Source organism: Talpa europaea (genome assembly GCF_964194135.1).
Source record: "Talpa europaea genome assembly, chromosome: 5".
Classification (NCBI taxonomy): Eukaryota; Metazoa; Chordata; class Mammalia; order Eulipotyphla; family Talpidae; genus Talpa; species Talpa europaea.
Window position 1 is genome coordinate 124,182,017 of NC_140071.1, and position 17,502 is coordinate 124,199,518.

Sequence of the window (17,502 nt, forward strand, 5' to 3'; positions counted from 1 at the left end):
TGAATGTATTTCATCTGCAAATCTACTGGGCACTAATTACTTTCTGGAATTTCTCTTGACAAATTTTTTTCTCAGGGAACATTTTTTCCATAGAAAAATAAAGTTAGATTTTTTTTTTAAAGATCTATTTGTTTATGCATACAAGAGCTGGGGTACAGGCCAGAGATGCAGGGGGTGAGAAGATCCACCAGAGACAGAGTGGGGAACAGAACAGGCAGACTGACTGAAATATACTGCTAAGGGGAGCAGCGGGCATGACAGGAGAGGTCTGCCTTGCCATGTTGCTGCCTGGCCGGCCAGGGATCAAACTCGGGCTGCAGAGGTTGTAGACCGCTTCATAGTGCAGCGCTTAACCCCTCGCACCACCAGGGAGGTCCAAGTTAGATTTTTTTTTTATGTTAGCAGTGGTAGAGACTACTGGACTAGTCAATGACACTAAAATACAATCTATTTTAAGATCCATGAGTATTTTCTACACCATGAGAAAAAAAAATCACTGTCACCTAAACTATGATGTAACAGAATTTTATATATGAAAATGCTCTTTGAGAATTTTGTACACATTGACTTTTACCAAATATCACTCTCTTCTGTTATCTTGACTTTCTCCAGAAACCACGTATGATCTTTTTGAAGACATTTTAAATGACATATCCAACACTGGTAGCACTATTAGTACAAGTAACTTAAAGGAAGTGATGATAATACAGACATCTGTGCTCAAGTTCCAGAACATGCAGGCAACAGTGATGCAATGACTATGGATCGGCCAACAGTAATTCTTTTTAAGATAAATCTTCATTTTAGAAGTATCAGTAATAGGGCCTCCCTGGTGATGCAAGAGGTTAAGAAGCAACCTATGAAGCTATCCACAGCCACTTGTGCACGAGTTCGATCCCCGGCCAGGGAGAAACCTGCATGGTGCTGCAGAACTCTTCTGACTCACCCGCTGCTCCCCTCAGCAGTGTATTTCAGTTAATTCGCCTGTTTTGCTCCCCACTCTGTCTTTGGTGATTCCTCTCACCCCTCCCACACCTCTGGCCTGTACCCCAGTTCTTGTATGCATAAATAAATAAATCTTTAAAAAAAAGTATCAGTAATATTCTAATATCTAGTGCCTAAATTAATTTTTTTAAATTTCTAGCTTTATAGGAAAATTGTTTTCTCTCTTCTTTGATATTTAATAAAAACTTTATATTTTAAAACAAACTATTTTCACAATATAATCAACTTTTGGTTAATAATTGAATTGACTAAGTAGTTTACACTGATCCTTTGTCATTCTTACTGTGGGTATCTACTATGTGGTTCCTTTGTGATGAGAAAGAGTTAATAAAATAATAAAAAAGTTTAAGCAACTCTTAAAACTTGTAACAAAGTACCAAGTATTCAACCTAATAAATATTACTATGTAATAAAATGAATATTTATTGAAGACGTTTATGATGGGTACTTCAAAGAATTCAAATACTAGATTTTTTAAGTACCCATAATGCAAGACAGACTGACAAGAGTACTCCAGCAGAGGTAATAATACTTCAGGAATACAAATAGCAAAAGAAAAGCTTCTCAGGAAACCTAATATGAAGTCCACAGACAGACAAGAATATTCCAGTAGCAGTAAAAACAGATGACAATGGGAAAATCACGAGAGAGTAATGTATATGCCTGAATATAAGGCACATCTTCCCCATCCCCAAAATTAGGTATCATACAAGATGTTATTGTGGGCAAAATTCCTAAGAGTCATCTCTGAGGCCTCGCAGTAGAATGCTTAAGGATAAGCTTTGAATCCCATTATCAGGTTTGAATCCTTTCTCCGTTATTGACTGCTTGGGAGTTCATAGATGAGATGACCTTTCTGTATCTAGATTTATTCACTAGCTAAAGAATATTTCCTATCTCCCAGGCCTGTTGAGAGTGTCAAAAGAATTAAATGTGCAATATTCTTGGACATTGGACCAGTGCCTGTTCCAATATTCTTCTACTACCATCGGTTTCACTTTCTGGGGTTTAAGTTATCCAGTGTCTGAAAATATTATATATAATGAGATATTTTGAGAGAGAAATGACATTCACAAACTGTCTGTTACAGTTCACCATTACAATTGTTCTGTTTTATTATTAGTTCTTGTTATCAATTGCTTACTGTGCCTAACTTACAGGTCAAACTTATCACCGGTATGTATGTAAAAGAAAAAATAGTATATAATGGGTTTGGTATAATCCTAAATTTCAGGTATTCACTTGGGGTGTTGGAATGTATCCCTTGAGGATAAGGGGGTGACTTCTACATATAGAAAACATGTTTCATAAGAGTGCTACTTTTCTTCAATGATTTAAGTCATTGAACTACATACTATTGAACCATTGGGGCTAAAAATATCTTCATATAATCCTCATTTAGATTGATGAAATTATTTTGAAAAATAAGGAGGCAAAATATTATAACAGATTAATTATTTACCTCACAGTTTTAAGTTTCCATGTCAATGCAGGCATTCTTTTAAAAACTATTAAAAAACAAACAAACAAACAAACCAGTGGAGGTGACTAACATTTAGGATGAATGAGAAACTCCAGCTCTTTAATATAAAGTAAGCAGGAGCCTATAGTTTGCAATAACAACCAAAAAGGATTCAGGTAGGTATCCTGAAAAATTTAGACAGAAGTGAAAGTAATATGGCCTTAATAATCACCCTGACAGTTCAAAATATAACCCTTGTGATGCAGTGATTAATGTAAAAATTAAATGTTAAAGTTTGAAATAAATTATTTTATAAACTGTGAATGGGAAAAAGTTTCTCATTTATTATAGCTTTATTTTATAGATATTTATCTAAATAGGGGAATTAAATAGCACAAGTATACACACACCTATTGATCTACATCCCTGATATTTTATATTTGGCAAAACTAACATTGGACTTTCTTTTAGAGAAAAATGGAAGTTACTTTTTTATTTAAAAAATTATTAGATTATTTTTGATGGTGATAACCTTGGTTTACAACACTGTGTATGACAGGTTAACACCTCTTCTTCAGATATATGTCACCAGACCACACCTGTTACCACAGCCCTGGTAATAATCTACCACAGTTTATTAAGTCCTTCTTCCTTTGCTCTCCCCCCTCCCTCTCTGGTATCTTCAATTTTACAGTAAGATTTCTAGGATTTGTTTTGGCTTAATTTTGTGTGATCTTTTGTTTGTTGGAGAAAGTAGTTCAAATTCTATTGTGTAATTAATTCTGGGGATTAGAGATTTAGAAAGCTTGAGAGGACAGTGGGATGTGAACTTTGTCCAGAAGAATAATTGGGGAATAGAGAATATAACTAAATGTATTGAGGGATTGTTTTCTAGGTGCCTTATATATGCAATCACATAAAATTCTCTTAGGTATTATTATTTTCAGTTTACAGATAGGGAAATTGAGGCTCAGATAAGTTAGTGAGTTTGTTCAAATGCCACAACCGCCAGTACTGGGTTCCATTTTGAATGCAGGTCTTTTCAATCCCAGTACCCCATATTTTCTCTAAAAGATAACCCAGGTGGATCCAGAAAAAAAACTGAGTTGAAATGTTTGCTGTCAATTACTCAACATCTTTCTTAAGTTTCTTATCATGGGGATAATAACACTATCTCTTTGAGGAGTTGTTGAGATAATTAAATGAACTTTTACAACTAAAGAATTGGGAATAGCAAATGACATACAAATGTACTATGGTTGTTACTCTGGATGTAAAGAAAAGGGGAAGGAGGAAAAGGAAAAAAAAATAAAAGAAAAGGATAAGAGGAAGATCTCCAATTTCTTAAATTGCCTCTTTCAGAAGCAGAGTGCATTTTGGGAAGGAGTGAATGGAAAAGCAAAGACATAAATTCTGAGGACAGAATTCTGCCTCCTTTCCTATAAAAATCAAGGAAATAGGGATGAAAGTGTGATCCTACATGGTAATTACTGGGAATATATACAACAATGGCCTTAGCAGTAAACAGATTTTCAAACTTTAATACTTAGGAATTTTCTACTTTGCTTCTGAAATGTTTCACTGTGAGGGCTGCTAAATAATTTATAGCCTATAAGTACAGCCTGGCTATGTTCACTTTATCCAGTATTTACTACTTATCCTCTTTAAGCTTTGATTAAGACTATATTTTATGAAACTGGACAAATAATCCTAAGTCATACAGTTGTATACATACCAATGTATATATGTGTACGTATATATACATATACACACACACACACAAATGTGCGTGTGTTTGGCCAGAATCTAGTGATTAGTAAGTAGTTAATAAGAGATAGTTTTGCCATAATCAGACATCTTTGATTATCCTCCATTAAAACCTGAATGTATCTTATAACCAATGTATACATTCATTAAGAGAACATTGTTTTCCTTTCACTTTCTAAAACTGTTAACAAATCGTTGGTGTGCCTGTTAGTCTTATCGCCTCCAAAAAATACTGTGATTTGAGAGGTCATGATGTGTTTGCTAACCAATTTCAAGCAATTAAAATGTTAAAGTGTACCTTGAATTTTTAAATAATAAATGACTGAATAATAACCAAGGAATTATGATATTGTTATAAAGGAGCATAAACGTCCAAACAGTTTATAAACTCTACCATGAGAAGTAACTTGAGGACAAAGCAATACTGGGCATTCTGAGACATACCATAACTAATGTACAAATTCATGTTTATAACCCACCATGCTTAGGGCCTCCCCAGTGGTGCAACGGGTTAAGCGCAGGGATGTGAAGCTGTCTGCAGCCTCTGTAGCACCAGTTCAAGTCCCAGCCGGCCAGGAAGATACCTGCATGGCGAGGCAGACCTCTCCTGTCTCGCCCACTGCTCCCTCAGCAGTGCTTTCAGTCCATCTGCCTGTTCGGCTTCCCGCTTTGTCTTTGGTGAATCCTCTCACCCTCCTGGGCTTCTGGCCTGCACCCCAGCTCTTGTATAAATAAATAAAATCTTAAAAAAACACAAAAACCCACCGCGTTTAGAAGAGGATTGAAGATGATTTAGACAGATAACATAAGCTAAAAGTATATAAGATTCCTGAGGGGGCTGGGGGGGGGGGAACAAAAAGCAAACCAGAGTATGGACCCAAAATGAAGCCAGAAAAAAGCCTCGTGAATAAACATCTGTAGAAATCAACAGAAAGGAATTCTTGTCAAGAAAACTCTTCTGGTAAAAATAGGAAATCCTGTGAGGTAGTTAGTTCCTAAGTATCAGGAGATTGGTGTTGCTGGAGCGTCTCACTGCTGCTTCAGCATCTTTTTGGTGGACAGGTTGTTTGGGTGAAGATGGCGCCTCCCAAGGCCCTGGGCTCCTGGGAAGCCTCCCACACTTTGAACTTCACCAATTACCTCATTTTCATAATAAGCTCACCACTTTCCTTAATTGCTTCACTTCCATTAACAGGTACAGGGGAAAGATAAGGACATTTCATCTTTTAAAGGGGAGAATTTCATGTAGACTGTGAAGAGATGCTTATTAAAAAAATTAAGAATAAGAAATTGGCCTTTGAACTCATTTGGAAACAGATTTTATGCACATTAATGTATTGGGGTGCACAGCCCTTATTTTCTTTTGCTGCCTTATTATCACTTTAAGAGCAGGGTGTCAAGGTCCAAACTCCAAAGGAAAACGTCTTTCTTGGATCTAACAAACTCAGGTGCCAGAATGAGTGGCACAAGGCATGGTTATTACGCCCTTGGGGGAGGGCAAATGACAGAAACAAGAATTTAAAATATCACCAAGGAGGCTGTATTTCTCGGGGGGAAGAGTTCAGCTCTAAATTGAATTATCACTTTCATCCCTTAGACCTGTGTGCACTCGGGCGCGATGCTCTGCCCCCCCAACTCCTTCTCTAGAAATGGGGCTAAGGATCCCTTGCTCAGAGGGGCAACCTGAAGAAGCCTACATAGTGGGGTTCAGTCCAACCAGCGCGGAGCTTGTTAAAAAGACAAATTCCGGGGCCCACTGAAGGCAACTGACGCAGAAGCAGCCTGGGAACATTAGCGCCCTAGATGAGTCTTAAATTCGGGAAATGCTGAGTGCACAAGACCTGCACTTGGTGGAGTAATACTAATTACCAGCGGCGGCGAGGACCCGCCCATTTGACAAGCAACCCCCACCGGTGCGCACCGACCGACCCATGCCCTGCGGGAGCCAGGTGAGGGTCTCGGGCCTAGATTCCCGGGAGGGCCGTGCACCCCCCACCCCCACCCCGCCAACCTCGCCCCGGGACGCGCCCCTACTCCGCAGCCCCGGGACCCGGGCGCCTCGGGGCGGAGATGCGCCAGGTGGCGAGGGTGCCAGGCGCGGCCGAGTCCTGGAGGTCTGAGTCAGGCGCCCAACTATGCCGCGGAACCAGGGCGGCCGGCTCGGGCACCCCAGCCGCTGAGCACGGGCAGCCCCCGCGCCGGGCGCCGGCACCCCGCCCCCGCGGCCCGGGAGGAAGCGGCGAGGCGCGGCGCGGGAGCACCTGGGCCGGGGCCGGGGCGGGCGCGGCGCTTCCGGAGCTGCGCGCCCCTTCGCGCTCCCGCCTCCAGGTGCGGCGGCCGCTGCGCCCGGCCCGAGTGACGGCGCCGCCCGCGCGGCCGCCGCCCGGCAGCAGACGCGGGCAGCGGGGCGGAGGAGGCCCAGCGCCGGGCTCGGACGGTGAGGACCGCGCGCACCCCGCGGGGACAGCCGCCGGCGCCCGCCTCCCCGCCCTGCACGGCTGCGCTCCCGCCCGCGCGCGCAGGCCGGTCTCGGGGCCCCGGCGGGGCTGGACGGCGGAGCCGGCCGGGGCGGGAGCACGGCCCCCGGGATGGGCTGGGGCTTTGGGGCGCTTTTCCGGATCCATTTCCAGGGCGCAAAGTGCCCGGCTCTGCTTTCTGCCCCTTAGATTTCGCCCCAGCGCGTGGGCGTCTAAAAGGAAACCAGAAGCGGGTAAGTGCTGCGAAAACTCCACTTGCCAAGGGGATTTGGCCCGGGACCGCGCCTTTCTGGATCGACCACTACACTCCCCTGTGCCTGTGCCCCCCTAAAACGCGCTACCCTTTGGCGAGTTTCAGGCACCGAGTTATTTACCAAGTCGAGATAATGAGTTTGTTGGGATCGGTTTGTTCCCCCGCACCCTGCTCGTTGGACACGTTGGACGACGGGCCTGTTAATTAACTTTAATTACACTCATTTGACCTCCACCTGCCTGAACCCAGCGCCGTACGCGGGAACCCGTCGGCAGCAGCGATTTTACCAGATTGATCTTTCTTTGCTTTTGCAGACAGGTCCCCTGGGAGAATGGGTGCGCATCTCCTGGAGTAAAGTAAGTTGATTCTGGTTTGTTTTCTTAAAAACTTCCCTCTGGTCCTGGTTGAGGACTGCGGTGGTTTTCTTTCGGGGAAGATACCGTGTCGTGAAATTATGTTGTCAGTTACAACCTTTGCTCATTAGAGGGAAATAAAAGCTGGTACGTGTTTTGGGCTCTTGCAAGTGTGTATGGTGTGATAGCAGCTATTTGTTGTTGTTGCATGCTTGCCCTTGAAGTAGATTGCTCAGTGGAATATATCCTTTTGGCTCAAAAAAAAAAAAAAAAAAAAAGGGTATTGAAAAATAAGCTATTTTTGAAAGTACATTGAATCGGATGTCGTTGTGATTACCAATAATAGTATTGTACTTACAAGCTCAGTATTGATTTCCCCGCACTTAAGCACTCCTCAGGCACGAGTTTATGGAACTTTGCCCGAAAGTAATCAAAAGATGAAGTTAAGGCTGTTTTTAAAAGGAAGCTAACTTTTTAAAGAAAAAAAAAAAATGTCGCAAGGCTCGTAGGTATGACACTATGCACCTACCGGGGAGATATTGAGGGAAAATTCTCATGACGCTTTACGGTGTAACAATGTTTTAAAAAAAAGAAAATAAGTAAAATGGGTCATGCAACTAGGCTAGAGACTAAAGGGGAAATAGCTCCCTGATTCTTTTTCAAACATACATTTAACACATGCACATTGAAAGTGGGTCTCATCACAAGGAGTGACTTATATAGACTTGTTTTGTTGGTTCTCAGAAGATTTATTTAATTTAAAATGTACCTAGCGGGTAAGTCAAATGACTTGTTAAAACTTATTTACGTGGGCGTGTGTTTATATTTTTTCCCTTCCTCTGCAAACCTGTCAGATTTTCTATAGGCTGTCCATGCAAGGAGAAGCTGATGGTACCTTTCCAAACAAATTCTTAATCACATCACACGTATCTAACAGCGTGAGGCTCATTCCTATTCAGTTAAATTTTTAATTCAATTACTGGTAGGTGCTGTGGCTCAGTATAAGACTGAAATTATAATGACTTGCAACTTGCTTAGAAACTTACCTAGCAGTATGAAACTATGACGTTTAAAAAAAATCTGCTTAGGACTCTAAATTAGAGAATTCATGATATCAAGAAGATGTTTCCTTTTGTTTTGTTACTTTCTGCCATATAGCCCTGAAAAAGTTTGCAGAAAGTTGCCATAATAATGCTGCATATCACGGTGACCATTGCTTTTTAATAAGTGATTATTTTAACAAATGGTCTTTTTAACACACATTTTTCTCATGTATTTGTTGACTAATTTATTTGACTAATTTATTTTGCCCTTAAAAAACTGAGGGATTTTTGAAATTATCTAATACTTACATTAGGTAGAAAACTTCTCATTCATGTTGGAATATCCATCTTTGACCAAATGTGATTGATGAGGGAGTAGACATTATGATGCATCTTTATAATATTTTATATAAAGTTTGTGATTCCTGTTGTTTTAGGCTTTAAAAAAGGTATTGGTCGGATTAAATATATAGTAACAGTTAAACCACTTTGCTAGTTTGTTTGCTTAGTTGAAATAGAGGACTATGTTGTTCTCTTCAAATGTCTCTAGTTAAATTTTGTGAACTTTTGTTGCAGTTTGATTCAGCATAAATTTACTTCCTTACCCTTGCTATGGAGGGAACAAAGGAAATGATCTTGGTGTGTTCATTCTGAGTAGCTTCAGGGGTACAAACTAGTATTGAAGAGGTGGGGAGAATTATTTTTCTCTTATACATTGTTTATAGAGGGGTTTGACTTGGTGAGGGAATACTGAGGAAAGGGCTGAGCAGATGGTGTATTTGCTTTCATCTTCTCACAAAAACAGGATGTAGAAAGGACTCTACTGGTTACAGTACAAATGCTTTAGGAAGCTGAGAGAATGGTCAAACCAATTTGAAGTTGGAGAGATGATCAGGGCAGACCAGAGAGGTGCAGTCACCGTGCTCATTATTAGGTGATGTGGACTCTATGGAAGCGGTTGCCAAGGTTATTTGGCAGCTTGGTGAAGTTCAGAATCCTTGGCCTTCCACAGCCAATTCCAGCTTCTTTTACTGGCATCACTTTACCCTTTGAGCCCTCTGTGGGTCCCAGTTATCCTCACCTCCTTACAAGTAATTGCCTATGGACATCTTCTGCCCCAATGGCTCTTCCTATTTCAGATGCTGCTGTTTCCACCTGATGCATTTCTGCTGCTGGTCTTGAAACTCTCCCCTCCCCCATAGCTTTCACTGATCATTCTTTCTTCAGAACCCTGGACTGCTGCATGTTTCACTCATATTCATGGAGCTGTCTAGAAAGTTTTCAAGTGTCTAGGCACTTATGAAAGATGATGGTGTTACTTTTCTATGTAATCAAAAATAAAACCACACTTAAAACATAAACCATGTGAAAAATCAAGGTTACAAATCTGATTTTTCTCATTATTATTTAAGTGCTGCTATCGGATCCATCAGCCTCTTTTGATTTTGGTATTCTTTCACTTTCTGGCACATACTGAGTAGTAAACAACTGACTGTTCATAAGCAAGCCATTTATTCTCTTTTGCTTATGTCTAATCTACCCCTTTAGATTTTAAACTCTTGAAGGGTCAAGACCATGCATCTTCATTTTCTTTGTAGCACTTAGCACTGTTTTCAAATAGGTACTGTTATCTTGAACTGCAAATGTTTCCAGCGATTATCTCAGTGAGTAGTTAGTATGCCATGAATGTTTATTGGATGGAAAAATGTAAATAAGTGAGTAAGTGGGGAGATATTTGCTGAGAATACCCTCTTTTCCAAGAATAAGACTTTGACAATTGCAGAACCAATAGGAAGAAGCCCTCAAATTCAGTTGGAAAGGAGGTCAGGGTGCTATTTATAAATGCAAAGAGAGGAAATGGTCACAGTAGGCTATTTTGAAACATCTGGTTGTTAGTCTAAAAATGTGACTCAAATTCAGAGAAATGTTGGAATAGACATTTTGCTAAAATTTTATTATTGAAACATTCTGTGTGTATATATATAGAGAGAGATAACACATATACATCGTAAGATCTTTTTATCGATATGTAATATCAAGCTAGTCTCTACCTGAATAAATTAAACATTAAAGCTATGTTCAGCGTAGCATGAAATGGAACAGCATCCTGAAGAGTATACACCTGTGGTCATGTCAAGAGTTCAAAGGGGTCTGATTTTCCTTTCAGCTGGAGGTGGCCAGGTTGTAGAGGAGGGGCAGGGGGAGATGGCACTGGGCAGAAGCAGTTTCCAGGAGTTAGCTGCTTCCAGGTGGAGGACCTCCACGATGATACAATTGGCTTATATTCCTTTTTGTTATTCCCACGTTTGCTCTTTTAGGAACTCAAGACCATGAAATCTCTCTCTGGTTGCCCAAGCATTATGGCTCTACTTTAAAGATCTCTGAATAAGATTTGAAAAGAAATCTCAAACATTAGCCAGTTAGCTTACTGTCCAGATGGACAGCTTGAAAGAGAAAAGCCAAGGAGATTATCAAACACTTAACTGTTGAGATACTATCTAAAACACCTAAATCTAGGCAGGAGCTATGCTACTAACAACTTCTCATAAATAAAACACCTTCTCATAAAACACCTATCACTCTTGGCTTTTCCAGGGTGTAGAAATGGGTATTGTTGTATAAACTGAAGAGTTGTGTTTTCAGATGAGACAGTAAATAAAACACATTTTAGAATAATCCCATCTCCTTGATCTGAGTCTTGGGATGATTTTGCCCAGAGCCTGGCTTTTTTTCAGCTCAAACCTCAGTTACTCTCCATCTAGCAGACACTAATGAAATGCTTATTGCTTGCTGCAACTAAGGTTGTTACACATTTACTCATTTCATCTTCAGACAGTCAAGTGAGGTAGGTATTGTTGTCATTCCTGCTGAGAGATGACAGGAAATAAAGTACCTTTCTCAAGGTCCTGGTGCCAGTACATGAGAGTTGTGAACTCTTATCAAGGTACCAGATCTAGTCTGTAGGTAAAATCATCCTAGCTCCTCTAACCACATCCGTATTTTACTAAATTAATAAAACTGTCTACTGCTGTATTCGCCACTTTGTGGATTTATTAGAACAATTGTTTATTGTACTAATTTAAAGGAATGCAACTTATTAGCTAGGAAGAACAATACCAATCAAACTAAGGGCAGTAGTGTATTTAACAGATGAATAATGATAATATAGCCAGTGTTTATAATTCATGTCAGGTACCACAATATATAATTTAAGCATTTTATTTATTTAATCCTAACAGAACTGCTAACAGATAGGAGGTATAGTATCCTTAGGGAAATTAAGTAACTGAACCAAGCTAGGCAGTTAGCAAATGGTCAGCTCAGTAAGTAAGGTACAGAATCATCTGTCCAACATTTAAAGTTAAAGCTTTAAGACTGTACATAGTACCATTTGGAACAAGAGTTCACTATTTTCTAGTCAGATTTTTTTTTAAATTCTTCTGTCCATTTTTTAAAATGATGATTATTGACCTCTGGTGAGCAGTGAACAGTTTCTTGCTGATATTTGGCTATTTGATTCTGATTTTGACTTCTTACTGTTGTACTCTACATCAGTTGTACTACAGAGATGTGCATTGGCAATCTTTCTGCAATCTCAGATGCAATATTTTAATAAACTAAATTCAATAATTGCCCTGTTTCACATAGTGATTTCAAAGATGTTCTCCCTTAATTTGTCATATGCTCTTAAGTCTCAGTTAAATGTAAATGAATGTTTAACCATTTACATGAACACATAGACCCACAATCATGGGCCTTTTCCCCTAAGGCACTGTGTGGAGTCACTGAGACCCTACCCAAACATTGGCTGTTATTATGAGCAATGTAAGTTTGAGGGATGAGAGAGTATGGATGTATTTTGATGTGGGGGTAGGAAAGGGTAGTGGTCAAGGTGGAAAGCAAAAAGGAATTGGAGGTCAGAGCCTGTGGGTGACCACAGTTAAGCAAGATGGCCAGCTTGAGGGAATGGGGCTTCCTGTAAGAGGTTGAAGGGGAGCAGTGTTGCCACCGCTAAGGTGGGAGAACAGATGTAAGGGAGAGAGATGCTAAAGGATCATTGTTAGTGTTCTGGAGGTTAAGTACTCAGGCAAGAATAATAAATTAGGATTCTTGACCCTTGAACTTTTTGCAATATGTTCTGTACTATAGTACAACAATAAGCATTTTTTTTTTCAAAACCACTTCCTGTTCTGTGTGTTTGTGGGGAGCAAAGTGGAACAGGCTATCTTTACGAATTCATGGAGTTAATTAATGTCTTAGTGAGTTTCTTGCTGCATGATACCTATATCTTGTCACCATGTTCTGTACTGAAGCAGTGTTGGAACTCTTGTCAGACCTGCTGCCTGAATTAACTAGTCAGTGTGTTATTTGCATGGACCCTTCTGATTTATGAAGGGGTTAGCTGTACCTGCACAGTAAGTTTACTAGCAACTTGAAGACCAAGAATCTTCTCTTACCATCTCTAGTGCCGGCTACCCAACAAGGGTAGCCAATTAGTGTACAGAATTAGAAAGGTAGAAATTGTACCTGAGGTTTCTACCCAATGTAGATGTCACCAATCACTTTTAATGATGTCACTTTTAAGGATGTCACCAATCACTTTTAATCTACAGGTGATGCTCATGACGTTCTGTCCAGCAAAAGCATTTTCTTTTACATTTCTGGATTTTCCCCTAGGAGATCATACCACCAATCAGGAACCACTCTTCTGGAATACAGTAAACTCTCATTGCTCTTAGAATCTGGGAAATTGAGTGTTGGTAACATTGAAAAGCTTCATTATTCATATGGTGGCCTTCTTTTTATTTACTAGGTATTTTCTAAGATTCCTTTCAACCCTGTGATGCTGATTGTTACCTTTATTATTTGGACACATTTGTTATTTCTAAATACGCTAAGAGTATCTTTCTATGGTATGAGAACTGTGGTGTACTTTGAGAAATAGTGTGCTTTCTAAAAAGAATGGATTAAATGACTGAATTCAGTGGTACTATGCTACTTTCCTATCCCATAATATATTAGGAAAATGTGATTCCAGAAATTGTCAGCACTAAATACTTAGTAACCTTAGGGTTTCATTAAATGATCAATGCTTTTCTTTCCTTGCTCAGCTAGGGACTATGGCCAAGCTCCCCTGGAAGTGGGGCTGGGGTTGGGGGTTGGGGAGTAGCTCATGATGGTGACTTTTTATCAGAGGCATTAGGAGGCAGAAGGTTCTCTCACCTGATGAGTTTTTCAAAGCCACACTAGTGATTTGAAGTGTCCCCCAAGTCCTGATATGAAGATCCTTTTAGTGGTGAGATGAATTGGAGAAATCTGAATCTTGTCTGCTCTGTGCGAGCTTAATAGAAAAAACTGTAAAATTATGTACAATTTTCCCTTTTCATCTTAAATCTTCAAAGAATTGGGAAGAAGTTACTCAGCAGACTTTGGGCACTTGCTAAATGGCCGGCCGTGCTTAGCCTGACATGCTCGGATGTTGAAGAATAGCGTGTATCCCTGTCTTCTTTGGTCACTGAACGGTTGTCAGATAGTAACAGATGCAGACAGGTAGAGCAATGGCAAGATGTGAGGTCTTAGGTCTGCTTCTGCTCGTGGGGCTAGGAGGCCTCTCTGAAGATAGTACACTTGTGTGGAAACTTACTAAAGTGTCAGAGTGAGCCATGAGCTGTAGGTATATCTTGGAGAGGCAGGTTTGAAAGAGATGAAAGGGTGAGAGGGAAGGTCTTGAGGGAAGAGGACTGAGGCCTACTTGGTGGTAGTTGTCTGATGAAGGGAAAAGTCAGGGAAATGAAGATGGGACGTCACAGGAGTGATAGGGTATGACTTTCGTTATAACATGAGTCATTGTGACTGCTATATTGAGACTATGTGGGGGCCAGAGTGGAATCAGGGATGTCATTAGGGTTGTTACAGTGACCTAAGATAGACAAGATACTAGCTTGAACTAAGATGTGAGCAGGGGAGGTGGTGAGAGTAGTTGGCTTATTAGAGCGCAGTAGGAATGTTTATTAAATCATAAGTCAGGCATGCAACAGGTGTTCCTGTTTGTTACTTTCTGATGGAAATGGGTCAGGCTAAGATGGGTGAGTGCACAATCATGTCTGCAGTGCCAGCTCTTTGTACATCCTCTAGTCATGTACTAGACACACATCATGCACTTTGTTTATGAGCAAATAATTTGACATTTATTGGGCAGCTTATGTGGGCTGGTCATCTTGGCAGAGTTATTATTTGTTATGGGATAATAAAAATAATTATAATAGCAAACACCTATCTATTGTGTGCTGTTGGTAGTATAAATGTTTTATAACAGCTCTATAAGGGAGGTACTATTATAACTTCCATTTTCCTGATGAGGGAACTGAGTCACAGAGAACTAAAATACTTGTACAGGCTTATAAAATTAAGGATCTGGAATTTGATCCAGGTTGTCCAGCTTCAAAATCTTGACTTTCACCCACACTATCCCACTTTTGGGATGAACAGAATATGCTTAAGTGCTCTATGAAGTAAACAGAGAAGAGAGGTTATTTATTGTTCAGTTGATAACTTGCGAAAGAAAGTACATTCGAGTTAGGCTTCAAGAAATGGTGAAGATTTCACTGTGGGAAGATAATGATTAGTAATAAAAATAAATATGGAAGTGAATGTTCACTTAAGCACTCACCACCTACTGAACACTATTTTAGCATTTTTGATGTATTTTCTCATTTAATCTTTACCAGGACTGAGGTACCTTTGAAAATATTCATTTCATGGCAAGGTAGATACAGACAGGTGCCTGTATTTATAACTCTAGAAAGTGGAAAAGGTGAAATTTGAGTCTGACTCCAGACTCGTGAGCAGTGTGTTGGGTTGGGCATAACACCCTAGGGAAGAGGGTGATAAGGCTTGGTGGGTGTAGGAGGGCATAAAGCATATACGTGAGGAATTTAAAAACTCCTTTACTAAATTTTATGAAGCATCTCTGTCATTGTTGGAGATTTACAAATACAAACTCCTAGACCTATTTCAATAGGTGTTTCTGTAGAGCAGCCACACACTAGTACCTGGAGAGCCACTGACCTAGGCCTGGCTTGCCATTGTGCCAAAGTGGAGGATAAATCCTGTAGGCTTTCAAATTCATAGTAAGGAGTTTGTGCCTGGTAGACTTTTATAGAGTTCAGCAGATCTGACTCTTTGTATATGACGATGTTTTGGTGGACACTTCTGGGTGACCAGACAGTTAAACAGTTCCCTGATTGGAAGATGGTGCTGGCATTAAAGTGCCAGGAGGATTGGGGGCTTGCTGGAGGGAGCCTCATCTGGGTCACAAAAGGGAATCCAATTCATTAGATTCATTAGCCATATTCAGCATGTTGAGCAATAGCATGCTGATAGCAGAGAGGGTGGTTTTACTTAGAGCATTTGGTGTCTTTGTTTTTGAGTCAGTTACCCAGGAAGTATATGCTGCTTCTCCAAGGAAAAGAAAGGGCTTTGTTTATTAAAATACAAATCCACAGACTCACATGCACAAAAATAAAATGAACAAAATGGCTGCTTAACCACTTCTACTATCCCTACAAGCCTCTTATCTCTTAAACATGACCCAAGCACTCTGGAAATTTCTAAGATCTAGTTATTGATGTTTATTAAGAAGTAATTCATTCTATTCTCATGGGTTCATGGGAAGCCTCCACAGAGAAAGTAATGCCTCCCTATTTAGAATTTTAAATAGCACATAGGATTTTGCAAATGTTTTGATTTGCAGGCAGATACAGTATATGCAGAAGGTATGGGTCCATTAAGCAGTTGGTTGTCTGGGGAATGATAATTAACATTAGTGAGCTAAAGGAAATGAAGGATGTTGGTAGAATGTTTGGCATGGTTTGAACTTGAGCCTTGGGTTAGTACATAGGAACACCTACAGTGCAGGAAACATATGAGGAGTGGTGCCTGGAAGGTAATTGCTGTTTTCATCACTGATTGCTGCTATTTTTGTTAGACCAGCCCTAGTATTGGCACCATTAAAAATTTTAGCCTTTATCCTGTTTAGGTGTTATTAATTCACTAATTCAAGGAAATGAGGCCACGGGATTTGTTCAGAGACTGTTACGGTACTTCAGGCAAGAAATGAGATGAGCTCTGAACCTTGGCAAGAACAGGAAGGACAGAAGAGTTGTATTAGTCAGTTTGGGCTGCTGTTGTAACAAGTACCACAGGAAGCTTGGCTTAAAAAACATTTTCTAATAGTCACAGAAGTTGGAAAGTCCAAGGTCAAGGTGCTAACCATTTCGTGATGTGCTACCCAATTAGAAAATGTATTTGTTCACAAAATAATTGTGGAGAGTAAGCATGGTATATCTGAGAATCAGGTTTATACATGACACTGAGGTTTTAACTGTCTACCTTTTTTTTCCTGGCACGTCATTTTCAGTGTAACACAGGGATCCTTGTTGACAGACGTTTCCTGCCTTTCATCTCATATATATTTTTAATTTTCTGTTCCTATAGTGCTGCTGAAGACAACACATGCTTTCCCCCTTATCCTATATTGTTTATCAATAGTTGCTGATATTTTTGAATAGTTAAGGCAGTAGTTTATGGGCCATTGGCATGCAACGCATGCAGAGGCCGAGTTGGACCTTTTGGAGAGCTACTTTGAGATGTGATTTCCAGAATCATTGCATTAGAGCTTGTTTAGGTAAATTTATCTTATTTGGGTGTGTTACACTATAGTACCTAATTAGTATATGGGTGATACCATATATTCTGTACTTTTATCTATTTATTGAACATAATATATAAAAGTTGGTACATACCTTACATTTTCACAAGCTGAACACAGCTCTATATACATCTAGATAAATGGACTTGCAATTTTTTTAAATGACATTATTTGGGAGAAAAATGATTCTGAATCTGCTGCATTAAAAAAAAGTGACCTATAAATTTCTTTGGTTTATCCAATGCTTGTAGGGATTGTTCAACCTAATCTCATTTTGTATATCAGTATGGCATATATAAAACTGCTACTTCATTGACATTAAAATTATTGAGGAATATGTCTTGTGCTTTTTAAGAGACTCTCTGAAGAATGTATAGAAAAAGAGAAGTTTTTCATGATTAGTTATTGTTAAGGAGAATTTGAAAAATCAAA